The following is a 12,598-nucleotide window of genomic DNA, read 5'->3' as shown; positions in this document are numbered from 1 at the left end:
CACATGCAGCAACGAACACACAACGCAGTCAAAAATAAAATAAAATAAAATAAATAAATTTATTTTTTAAAAAATTGGGCAGAAGACTTGAATAGACATTTTTCCAAAGAAGACATACAGATGGCTAACAGACACATGAAAATATGCTCAATATTGCTAATTATTAGAGAAATGCAAATCAAAACCACAATGGGGTATCACCTAATACTTGTCAGAATGACTGTCACCAAAAAGTCTACAAATAACAAATGCCGGAGAAGATTTGGAGGAAAGGGAACCCTTGTACACTGTTGGTGGGAATGTAAATTGGTGCAGCCACTATGGAAAACAGTATGGAGGTTCCTCAAAAAGCTAAAGATAGAACTACCATATGATCCAGCAATTCCACTCCTGGGTATATATCCAGAAAGAATGAAAATACTAATTTGAAAAGATACACACACTCCAATGTTTACACTATTTACAATAGCCAAGACATGGAAGCAACCCAAGTGCCCAACAATAAACAGTTGAATTAAGAAGATGTGGTATATATATACAATGGAATATTACTCAGCCATAAAAAGAATGAAATACTGCCATTTGCAGCAATGTGGATGGACTTAGAGAGTATTATGCTTAGTGAAATAAGTTATACAGAAAAACAAATGCTATATGATATCACTTATATACTGAATCTAAAAAATAATACAAATTAATGTATACACGAAACAGAAACAGACTCACAGACATAGAAAACAAACTTGTGGTTATCAAAGGGGAGAGGGAAGTGGGGAGGGGCAAATTAGGGGTATGGGATTAACAGATACAAACTACTATATATAAAATAGATAAGCAACAAGAATTTACTGTATAGCACAGGGAATTATAACCATTATCTTACAATAACCTAAAATGGAATATCATCTGCAAAAATACTGAATTACTATGCTGTACACCTGAAACTAATATAATATTGTAAATCAATTATTCTTCAAGAAAAAATAATCTGTATTTTGACATACAAACAATAAAAAATAAATTAAATAGAATGTAAAAGAGGAAGAGAAAAGAAGGGAGTTCAATTAGAAAGGCATTAAAATAATCCAAAGAAGAGATAATGGTGGTGTAGGTCAGGCTGTTAGTAGTGGAAATGATAAGTGGGGTTTTTTAATTAATTAATTATTTTTGGCGGTGTTGGGTCTCTGTTGCTGCACGCAGGCTTTCTCTAGCTGCAGTGAGCAGGGGCTACTCTTTGTTGCAGTGTGTGGGCTTCTCATTGCAGTGGCTTCTCTTGTTGTGGACCACAGGCTCTAGGCAAGCGGGCTCAGTAGTTGTGGCTCGTGGGCTCTAGAGCACAGGCTCAGTAGTTGTGGCACACAGGCTTAGTTGCTCCATGGCATGTGGGATCTTCCCGGACCAGGGCTCGAACCCATGTCCCCTGCATTGGCAGGCAGATTCTTAACCTCTGTGCCACCAGGGAAGTCTGGATAAGAGGTTTTTGATATATTTTGATAGTAGGATAGATAGGATTTGCTGATAGTGGGAATTAAGGTATGAAGTAAAGAGAAGAATCAAGTATTGCTCCAGGTTTTTGGCCTGAACAACTGAAAGAATTGTCATTTACTGAGAGGAGAAGAAGAAAGGTTTTGGAAATGGAAAGGTTAAGACCACAGTTTTACAATTCAATCAAAAAAATGGGCAGAAGACCTAAACAGACATTTCTCTGAAGAAGACACTCAGAGGGCCAACAGGCACATGAAAAGATGTTCAACGTTGCTAATTATTAAAGAAATGCAAATCAAAACCTGACACCAGTCAGAATGGCCATCATCAGAAAGTCTACAGGGACTTCCCTGGTGGCTCAGTGGTTAAGAATCTGCCTGCCAATGCAGGGGACACGGGTTCAATCCCTGGTCCAGGAAGATCCCACATGCCGTGGAGCAACTAAACCCAAGTGCCACAACTATTGAGCCTGCACTCTAGAGCCCGTGAGGCACAACTACTGAGCCTATGTGCCAGAACTACAGAAGCCCGCACGCCTAGAGCCTGTGCTCCGCAGCAAAATAAGCCACCGCAATAAGAAGCCTGTGCACCGCAACGAAGAGTAGTCCCCGCTCACCGCAACTAGAGAAAGCCAACGTGCAACAACAAAGACCCAACACAGCCAAAACTTAATGAATTAATTAATTAATTTTAAAAAAAGTCTACAAATAATAAATGCTGGAGAGGGTGTGGAGAAAAGGGAACTTTCCTACATTGTTGGTAGGAATGTAAACTGGTCCAGCCACTATAGAGAATGGTATGGAGGTTCCTTAAAAAACTGAAAATAGAGTTACTATATGATCCAGCAATCCCACTCCTGGGCATATCCAGAAAAGATGAAAACTCTAATTCGAAAAGATACATGCACCCCAATATTCACAGCAGCACTATTTACAGTAGCCAAGACATGGAAACAACCTAAATGTCCATCAACAGAAAAATGGATAAAGAAGATGTGGTGTATACACACACACACACACACACACACACACAATGGAATATTACTCAGCCATAAAACAGAGCAAAATAATTCTATTTGCAGCAACATGGATGGACCTAGAGATTATCACACTAAGTGAAGTAAGTCAGACAGAGAAAGACAAATATGATATCACTTATCTGTGGAATCTAAAAACAATGATACAAATGAACTTATTTACAAAACAGAAATAGACTCACAGACATAGTAAACAAACTTGTGGTTACCAAAGGGGAAGAGGGGGGAGGGATAAATTAGGAATTTGGGATTAACGCATACACACTACTATCTATAAAATAATAAGGACCTTCTGTATAACACAGGGAACTATATTCAATATCTTGTAATAACCTATAATGGAAAAGAATCTGAAAAAGAACATGTCTATTTTTATATATTTATAAATACATGTATTTATATATATGAGTAAAACAGAATCACTTTGCTGTACACCTGAAACATTGTGAATCAACTATACTTCAATAAAAAAATAAATTAAAAAAAGAGCCCAGTTTTAGGTACATTAAATTTGTGATGTCTGTTAAATTTCCAAGCAGGCAGTTGACTATACAATTTGGAGCTCAGAGAAGATTACACTGTTGATATAAAATTTGAGAGTCATCAACATATAAATAGCATCAAAATTTGGGTTTTTTGGGAAGCAGATTCTGAGGCAGACTTCAGTGTTTAGGATGTTTCCCAGAGAATGTCCTTGGAATCAACATCTCTGGAAGGCAGGTGGAAGAAGCAGGATTGGGCAGAGGGAGTTGAGCTATGATGCAGGCCTGACAACCCAAGTTGATTCCCTGAGAAGCTCTGGAGCTGAAATGGCCTGGCAGAGTTGTCCTATGTGAGGTTGAAATAGTAAGCCTTTATACTCGTGCCTCAACCAGTTATCGAATGTCGACCACCTCCAGAAAGACATGGCCTCAGGTAGGAAGGCTCTGTGCAGCTGAGGTTATCCCTGAAAGGGCTGACAGATGAAGGCTGTCCACTGATGGTAGCCTTAGCAGCTGGGGCACAAATCCTTCCTTGAAGGGGTATGTGGATGGTACATAATAGTGTCCACTGCTGATAGTATTTAAAATCGTAACACTGGACGAGCTCACTAAGAGAGTGATGCATTTAAAGAGGTACAGTGACAGGGATCTGGGGCAGCTTTATGGATCAGGGGACTAAGAAGGAAGCAGCAAAAGAGATTAGGAGTAGCTAGCGAAGTAAGAAAAAAGATGAGTGAGTGTGAGATCCTGGAAGCCAACTCAAGAAAGCATATTACTACTACTACCAACTGCTACCAACTACCACCAACTACTACTACTATTATTCTTAGTACAACTTAATCTTTGCAACACTATGAATTAGATGATATTATTATCATTCCCATGTTATAGATGACATACTTGAGGCACAGAGTTTAAAGGTCTCTCTCAAGGTTACACAGCTCGTGGTGGTGAAGCTCTAATTTTGAACTTTTGCTGGCTCAAGAGTCTACACTCCTGACTGCCTCACTACCTGGACTCCAAGGAACTGTGTAAAATGCTGCCAACAGGTGAAGTAAAAAGACCAAGAATTAACCATCAAATTTGGCAGTGTGAACTTATCAGCAAAGGCAGTTTTGGTGGAATATGGGAGTGAAAGCCTGAAGAGAGTAAATTCAAACACAGTACTTATTGAGAGTTCCCTGGTGGTCCAGTGGTTAGGACTCCCCTGACAATGGACCAGACTATTGCTATCCCTTGGCCTTGAAAACTGGTTTGTTGCTATCAACTGGATTCAACCATCATTTTATTTTGATTATCAGACAATGCTTTCCAGCAAACATAATACGGAAGACTATGAGAAGAAAAGAAAAATCGCTTGAGAAACATAGTGATCTCTATTTTTTTTGGCCACGCTGCATGGCAACCTGGGCCCCCTGCAATGGAAGTGTAGAGTCTTAACCACTGGATGACCAGGGAATTCCCTCTTTTTATATTTACTGTATGACTTTGATAGTAAGGGGAAAAAAAGTTGAAACAATTTAATTGTAATAAACCAAATTATCCTTCCACCCAGCAACTCCCTCTAGTCTCCCCTTTCCTACCTCTCTGAACAGCCTCTTCATGAATTTCAGTCAGAGAGGAAACACGTGTACTGTGCTTCCCTGTGCTGGAAAGTCTCTCCTAAAATGTGTGGGATCTTTCATCTCCTCTCACCCAGAGCAGAAGCCTCTCCTTGTGGGTGGACCCACAAAAGTATCAACAGAGAAGCTGAGGGAGGAAGGGACTCACTAAAAACGGGTAAATATTAAGCCCTGCTCTTACGTACTTGAGGCAGTGCAGGCAGGAGAAAATATGGACTAGAAGCAGCACCGGTAATATGTTGCCAAGTATTAGTCAGGTTATGATACAGAAACCTCATATCTCAGACAAGCTTGAGCCAAAAAGGGATTTATTGGCTCCTGTATTTTAAAAGTCCAGAGGCACCCTCCCTTTAGGCAAATCTGGATCAGGGACTCAAAGGATATCATCATAACTCACTCTCTCTCCCTGTCTCATCTGTGTCTTCTCTGTACTGGCTTCATTCTCATACTGGCTGATCCCAAGTTGGAGCAAGTTGGCTGCCAGCAGTTCTAGGCTTGTATCTTTTTACTTTCAGGTCTACAGATAGAGAACTTCTTATTCTAATAGTCCATTGAAATTCCTAAAACTGAGTCTCATTGGTTCTGATTGGTCTAACTTGAGCACATGGCCATCCTTGAATCAATCAGTACAGCCAAGGAGATATTTTATCAGTTAGAGATGCCTTCAATTGCAGACAACAGAGTACATGATAAAACAAAATGAAGTTCATGTTCCTTATATTAAAAGATGTGGGACTTCCCTGGTGGCACAGTGGTTAAGAATCCGTCTGCCAATGCAGGGGACACGGGTTCAAGCCCTGGTCCAGGAAGATCCCACATGCTGTGGAGCAACTAAGCCCATGTGCCACAACTACTGAGCACTCTAGAGCCCACGAGCCACAACTACTGAGCCTGCTTGCCTAGAGCCCGTGGTCCGCAAGTTCTTTGGCTTTTTAGTTCTTTGGCTTTTTCTTCATTATTGCAAGATGGAAGCTGCAGCTCCAAAAAATCACATCCAGGTTCTAGGCAGGAAAAAGGATGCTACGGGCAGCAAACGTCCCTTGTTGAAGAAAGCGAAAGTTTTCCCAAAATCACCTAGCAGACTTCTGCTCATGACTCACTGATCATAACTGGGTCACAAGGATACCCTTACCCTCAAGCAAGGCTGGAGAGCCAAGTATTTTGCTCTTCCAGACTCTCCAGTTGAGTTAGGCTGGGAAGAAGGGGGTTGAGAATGGGGATTAGGTTAGCCAGTCAATGGGATCTGCCATAAATGTAATGCTCTGATTGGAAAGGTCTGGCTTACAAGTCCACTTCTGGAGCTGGTGTGGACTCTTCTCCCCCCAGGAACAATGAACTGAGCATGATAGAGGAAAACTAGGTGCTATAACATAAAAGGAGGAATGGATGCTACTCAGGCAAGAATAAAAGCTGTCCATTATATATGTTTAAGGCCAACTTGTGATCTGGCCTCCCCAGAAGTGCACAGTATCTATCATCAGACATAAGAAAGCAAAAGTTACATATATTTACCTCAGCATTATCTTAGGTGATGTATCACTTTCCTTTTGATTCTAAAAGGTGAAGTAATAATAGCTACAATTACATGAGCACCTCCAACTTATTTAATAACAGTTCAATTAAAAACTTCCTCCTTTCTTCCCTCCCTCACTCAGAGCATCTGTTGGTGTGTTAAGGAATATCTGTTTTACTTAGGAGACTGTATTCAGATTAAGTAATGTATTCTGAGCATTAGTGTCAGGTGCTTCCACGTGGATTATTTTATGAAGTTCTTACCACAACAATCCATTTACTGATGAGGAAAACTGAGGTTAGTTGACTTGTTCAAGGTCTTGTGATCCATACGTTCCAAGCTAAGTGTGTCCTTACTCCAAAAATAGTATTCTTCTTGCCATACCACAACTGCAGCACAACTTCTCAGAACAGACTGGGTCCATGCCAATGAAATCAGGTCACCGGGGCAGTTTCTGAATATTCCAGAAACTTTTTTTTTCCTCCATGTAGAAGTGAATGAAGTGCCAATCACTCCTGGACTGAATGTCCTGAGCCTCTTCAAGAGGCAATCCTCTACCTTAATTTAAGCATGGTCGGGGCTTCCCTGGTGGCGCAGTGGTTGAGAGTCCGCCTGCCGATGCAGGTGCCCTGGTCCTGGAGGATCCTACATGCCGTGGAGCGGCTGGGCCCGTGAGCCATGGCCACTGGGCCTGCGCATCCGGAGCCTGTGCTCCGCAACGGGAGAGGCCGTGGCAGTAAGAGGTTCGCGTACCACAAATAAATAAATAAATAAATAAATAAATAAATAAAAATTTAAGCGTGGTTATTTAGGATGCCTTGCATGGGTTTTGTGACTTTTTCCAGCTGGATTCTCCAAGGGGTTCCAACCAGCCTAGTGCCCTGAAGCAAAAAAAGTCTACCCAAGCACTGGCTCCCCTGGCTTCTGACAATCCTCAGGGTGGTGGTACCCTCCATTATTCACAGAGAAGCAGAATTAGTTTCCTGCCACCACAGCAGACAGTATTGAGCAGCGTGTTCCCAGGTAGGCATTAGAAAGACTAACCTGTCAAGCCTGCTGGGCCTGGCTGCCAGAGACCTCCTTTGATTCCTAAGTGTGGCATTCTAGGGTGGGGGTACGAGTGCATTTTCCTAATTCCTCCCTTGGCAGAAACCTAGCTCTTTGAATAGAGATTCTTCTCCCATTGCTGTGCACTTAATATGAACTTTTTCTTAATGTGTGGTTGACAAGGTAGATGGTAGCTCCTTTTTAAAAATCCAGGTTGTAAAATCATACACATGAGTAGATAACATAGCACACTCAATAAATGTGTAAGTTTCATCTTTTTGGAACAAATTTTCTTCACATTGCAATGATCAGTTGTACGATAACCAGTGAACACTTATAGACACTTCTAGCATTTATTGTTAGTTGGGGTAAGTTATGCCCTACTATTACATATATGAAAAAAGTACCTGAACTCTTATTAGATACTATTCTGATTACAATTTAAAAAGAAAAATGTCTAATATACTTCCTTCCAGCTTTAGAATTAATGTCATTGAAGTGTGACCTAAATTATAAAATTTAGGCCTAATTTCCTAAAATTCCATGAGCTATTTAAAAAATCTGCTACCATTTGTGACTACTTATTTTGATCAATCATCAATCATTTCGGTACTGTGCAAACAAAATAAAATGGAGAAATAAATTATTATGTAATATTCCAGTTTCAAAATTTCCTATTTATAATGATCAAAAATTTGCTGTGGTAAAGTCACTGACCTTAATAAGTTAATATTACAAATTACAACTATAAAATATATTCATTCAAATTTTCCTGAAAGGAAAAAATACTGAACTCTAGTTATTGCTATGTATGAACTATTGAGAGGGAAATTTATTTATGTTTGCAATTTCCTTTGAAAGATACATGCACACTGATATTCACTGCAACACTATTTACCATAGCCGAGATATGGAAGCAACCAAAATGTCCATCAACAGATGAATTAACAAGAAGACACACACACACACACACACAATAGAATATTACTCAGCCAGAAAAAAAAAAAGAAATCTTGCCACTTGCAACAACATGGATGGATACAGAGGGTATTACATTAAGTGAAATAAGTCAGACAGACAGACAAAGACAAATACTGTATGTTGTCACTTATATGTGAAATCTAAAAAATAAAACAAGTGAATGAATATAACAAAAGAGAAACAGACTCACAGGTATAGAGATCAAACTAGTTGTTACCACTGGGGAGAGTGAAGGGGGTGGGGAGTTATAGGGGTACGGGATCAAGAGGTACAAACTACCATGTATAAAGTGAATAATCTACAAGGATATATTGTAGAGCACAGGGAATATAGCGAATATTTTATAATAACCTTAAATGGAGTATAATCTATAAAAATATTGAATCACAGTATTATATACCTGAAACTAAAATATTATTGTACCTCAGCTATATTTCAATTTTTAAAAAGAATACGTATATGGGCCTCCCTGGTGGCGCAGTGGTTGAGAGTCCGCCTGCCGATGCAGGGGATGCGGGTTCGTGCCCCGGTCTGGGAGGATCCCATATGCCGCGGAGCGGCTGGGCCCGTGAGCCATGGCCGCTGGGCCTGTGCGTCCGGAGCCTGTGCTCCGCAACGGGAGAGGCCACAACAGTGAGAGGCCCGCGTACAGAAAAAAAAAAAAAAAAGAATACGTATGATGTCAAATAAGCACATGAAAAGGTACTAAACATCACGAGTCATCAAGAAAATGTAAATTAAAACCACAATAAGGTACTATTTCCTATGCATCAGAATGGCCACAGTAAAAAAACCTCTAACAATGTTAAATGTTAACAAGAATATGGAGCAACTTGACCTGTAACACATTGCTGGTAAAATAGTACAAACACTTTGGAGGACTTAGTAGTTTCTAATGAACTTTTTGTTTTTGGCCATGCTGCACGGCATGTGGTGTCCTAGTTCCCCGACCAGGGATGGAACCCGCGCCCCCTGAGGTGGAAGCACGGAGTCCTAACCACTGGACTGCCAGGGAAGTCCCCTCTAATGAACTTAAACATACCTTTACCCTATGACCTAATAATTCTACTTTTAGGTATCTACCAAAGAGAGAGAAAAGCATGTGTCTATACAAATAGTCACAGCAGTGTTTGTTATAAAGTTCCCAAATTGGAAACAAACCATAAGTATATAAACAGAAGAATGGGTTTAAAAAATTCTGGTGTAATCCATGAAGGAAATAATTGATAAGCTTTACTTCATTAAAATTAAAAAACTTGGCTCTGAGAAACACAGTTACCAAGAGAATTAGAAGAGAAACCACAGACTGGGAGAAAATATTTGCAAAAGACACATCTGACAAAGGACTATTAATCAAAACACACAAAGAACTCTGAAAACTGAACAATAAGAAAACCAGATTTTAAAACGGGCCAAAAACCTTAACACCAAAGAAGATATACAAATGGCAAATAATCACATGAAAAGATGCTCCACATCATATATCATCAGGGAAATGCAAATTAAAACAATATGATACTACTGCACACCTATTAGACTGGCCAAAATCCAGAACACTGAAAACCCCAAACACTGGTGAGGAGGTGAAGCAACAGGAACTTTTAAAAGTAATTTATTTATTTATTTATTTATTTATTTTTGGCTGCATTGGGCCTTCGTTGCTGTGCACGGGCTTTCTCTAGTTGCGGCGAGTGGGGGCTACTCTATGTTGTGGTGCGCCTGCTTCCCACTGCGGTGGCTTCTCGTTGCAGAGCACGGGCTCTAGGCACGTGGGTTTCAGTAGTTGTTGCATGCGGGCTCAGTAGTCGTGGCTCACGGGCTCTAGAGCGCAGGCTCAGTAGTTGTGGCACACGGCTTAGTTGCTCCGTGGCATGTGGGATCTTCCCAGATTAGGGCTCGAACCCGTATCCCCTGCATTGGCAGGCAGATTCTTAACCATTGGGCCACCAGGAAGTCCCGGAACTTTTATTCATTGCTGGTGGGAATGCAAAATGGTACAGCCACTTTGGAAGACAGTTTGGTGATTCCTTACAGACAAAATATACTTGTACCAAACAATCAAGCAATCATGTTCCTTGGTATTTACCCAATAGAATTGAAAACTTATATCCACCTAAAAACCTGCAGAAGGAGGTTCAGAGCAGCTTTATTCATAATTGCTAAAACTTGGAAGCAACCAAGATGTCCTACAGTAGATGAATGGATACATTAACATAACCCAGATAATTAAATATTATTTAGCACTAAAAAGAAATGAACTATCAAGCCATGCAAAGACATGGAGGAATTTTAAATGCATATGCCTAAGTGAAAGAAGCCATTCTGAAAAGGCTACATACTATGTGATTCCAACTATATGACATCATGGAAAAGGTAAAACTATAGAGACAGTGAAAAGATCAATGGTTGCCAGGGATTTGAAGGGGGAGTTGGGGGGTGGAGAAGATGAATAGACAGAGGACAACGAATTTTTAGGGCAGTGAAAATATTGTGTATGATATTATATAAAGATAGATACACGTCATTATACATTTGTCCAAAACCATAGAATGTACAACACCAGGAATAAACCCTTAGGTAAACTATGAACTTTGGGGATTATGATGTATCAATGTAGGGTCATCCTTGGTAGGAAAATGTACCATTTTGGTGAGTGATGTTGTAATGGGGAAGGCTGTGCATGTATGGGGGCAGCGGGTGTATGGAAAATCTTTTTACCTTCCTCTCAATTTTATTGTAAACCTAAAACTGTTCTAAAAAATAAAGTCTTAAAAAATGTGGTATATTCATATAATGAAATACTACTCAGCAACTAAAAGGAACATGCTACTGAAATTAGCAGCAACATGGATAATCTTAGAAATATGCTGAGTGAAAGTGTCCAGGCATAAAATAGTATATTACTGTATGATTCCATATATGAAGTCCAGGAAAATGCTAAACAAGGCTATGGGGACAGAAATCAGATGTGTGTTTCCTCGGAAAGAGGGGGAACAGACTGGGAAGGGCATGAAGAAACCTCCTGGGGTGACAGAATGTTCTATATCTTTTTTTTTCAGCTGGTGGTTAGAGAGGAATATAAGATTGTCAAAACTCATTAAATTGATCACTTAAGATCTACACACGTAATTTTACCTTTATTACCTCAATTTAAAATGGACAGGGGAGGGGGGCTGGAGGAGAGGAAATGTGATTACTGTGCTCTAGCAGCTCCTACCTTCAGCCTCACCTCCACCTTCTCTCTGGTAGCTCCCTAATTAGGGGATTTGTTTTTTTATTTTTTATTTGGGGGTAGAGGGGAAAGAAGAACAAATGAATGTGTTTTTATTGGATGTGGAGTCTGGCTATGGGAGCAGTACATGTTTATGTGATGGATGATTTCTGTGGAAGTATTGTTTAAAATGGTGTGTATTACTGACACCTGCAAATGAGTGTTTGGAGGAATTTGGTTGTAAGGGTAGGGCTAATGCAATCTTGTCCCAGAAAAACAAATTTTAATTCTCTAAAAGTTTTTCCAAGCAATTTTCAGAGCTGGAATAGCATAAGAATGTTTAGAACTATCCTTAGAGTTTTAATATGAAAAATATAGCTACATGATAAATGTGATTTTCTAATTTCTTATACAATGTGACAATATCTTCAAATCAACACTTTTTCTTTTGATGAAATAATCACTGCTTCTCAAGAGCACCCAGATAATGAAAATATTAAGTTTCATTTCATTTCACACATTTCACTTCATTAGCTATTCTACATGACTTCTATTAGTAAAATTTATTCCTCTTTTAAAGTAAGATGGGAATGTAAGTTAGATTCATTATCCTGTTTCTTCCAGCTATATTTTGCCATTAAAATTTTCTAAATTTTGCCAAAATAAGCATAGGTTTGAAGATATTCTTTCATATAACATCCAAATTACCTTACTTTTTTTTCTCACAAGCTTCACAACAAGCTGATTTCTCATTTCTTTTTTCATTCTATCCTCTTCAGATGGTAAAACCTGCAACAACAGCAACGAAAAACAACCATATAAACCTCAAAATTTTCATTTAACTTGCATGGGCCCTAAGTCAAAAAAGTATAAAATACTTAAAGGTTATCTTTTTGGCCCTGTATTATTCCTATTTTCCACCATATATCACAACTTGTTAAGCATAGCCATAAGCAGTGCATTTTCAGATTATTTACCCAAAACAGCAAAATGATAAAGTGCTCTAACTTGTCTTAGAAAGGAAAGAGACATGAAGCAAGGTGACGGCCCACCCAGGAGGGGTGCTGGCTGAGATGCAGGCCGCAGCTGAGCCTGGTGAGAAGCCCTCCTCCAGGGGCCAGCCTGTCGGGATCCCCTTGCTGGAGCAGGAATCCGAGGAGGCGCTAGAGCAGGAATCTGAGGAGGCGCTGGGCCCGAACCAACTTCCAGCTGAGCTGCTTC

At 39.8% G+C, this 12,598-nt stretch overlaps 1 long non-coding RNA gene across 1 annotated transcript in view; it reads right to left on the bottom strand.

Annotated features, from left to right (window-relative positions):
• Positions 1 to 12,598, bottom strand: part of LOC309800497 — a 37,034-nt gene that overhangs the window by 11,682 nt on the left and 12,754 nt on the right. The window contains exon 4 of the long non-coding RNA XR_014293465.1: positions 12,091 to 12,166. This is a non-coding gene — a long non-coding RNA (uncharacterized lncRNA). The remainder of the gene's footprint in view (positions 1 to 12,090; positions 12,167 to 12,598) is intronic.

Source organism: Mesoplodon mirus, assembly GCF_964341445.2.
Source record: "Mesoplodon mirus genome assembly, chromosome: 3".
Taxonomy (NCBI): Eukaryota; Metazoa; Chordata; class Mammalia; order Artiodactyla; family Ziphiidae; genus Mesoplodon; species Mesoplodon mirus.
The sequence above is the reverse complement of the archived record's forward strand: the minus strand, read 5'-3'. Positions and strand labels throughout refer to the sequence as shown.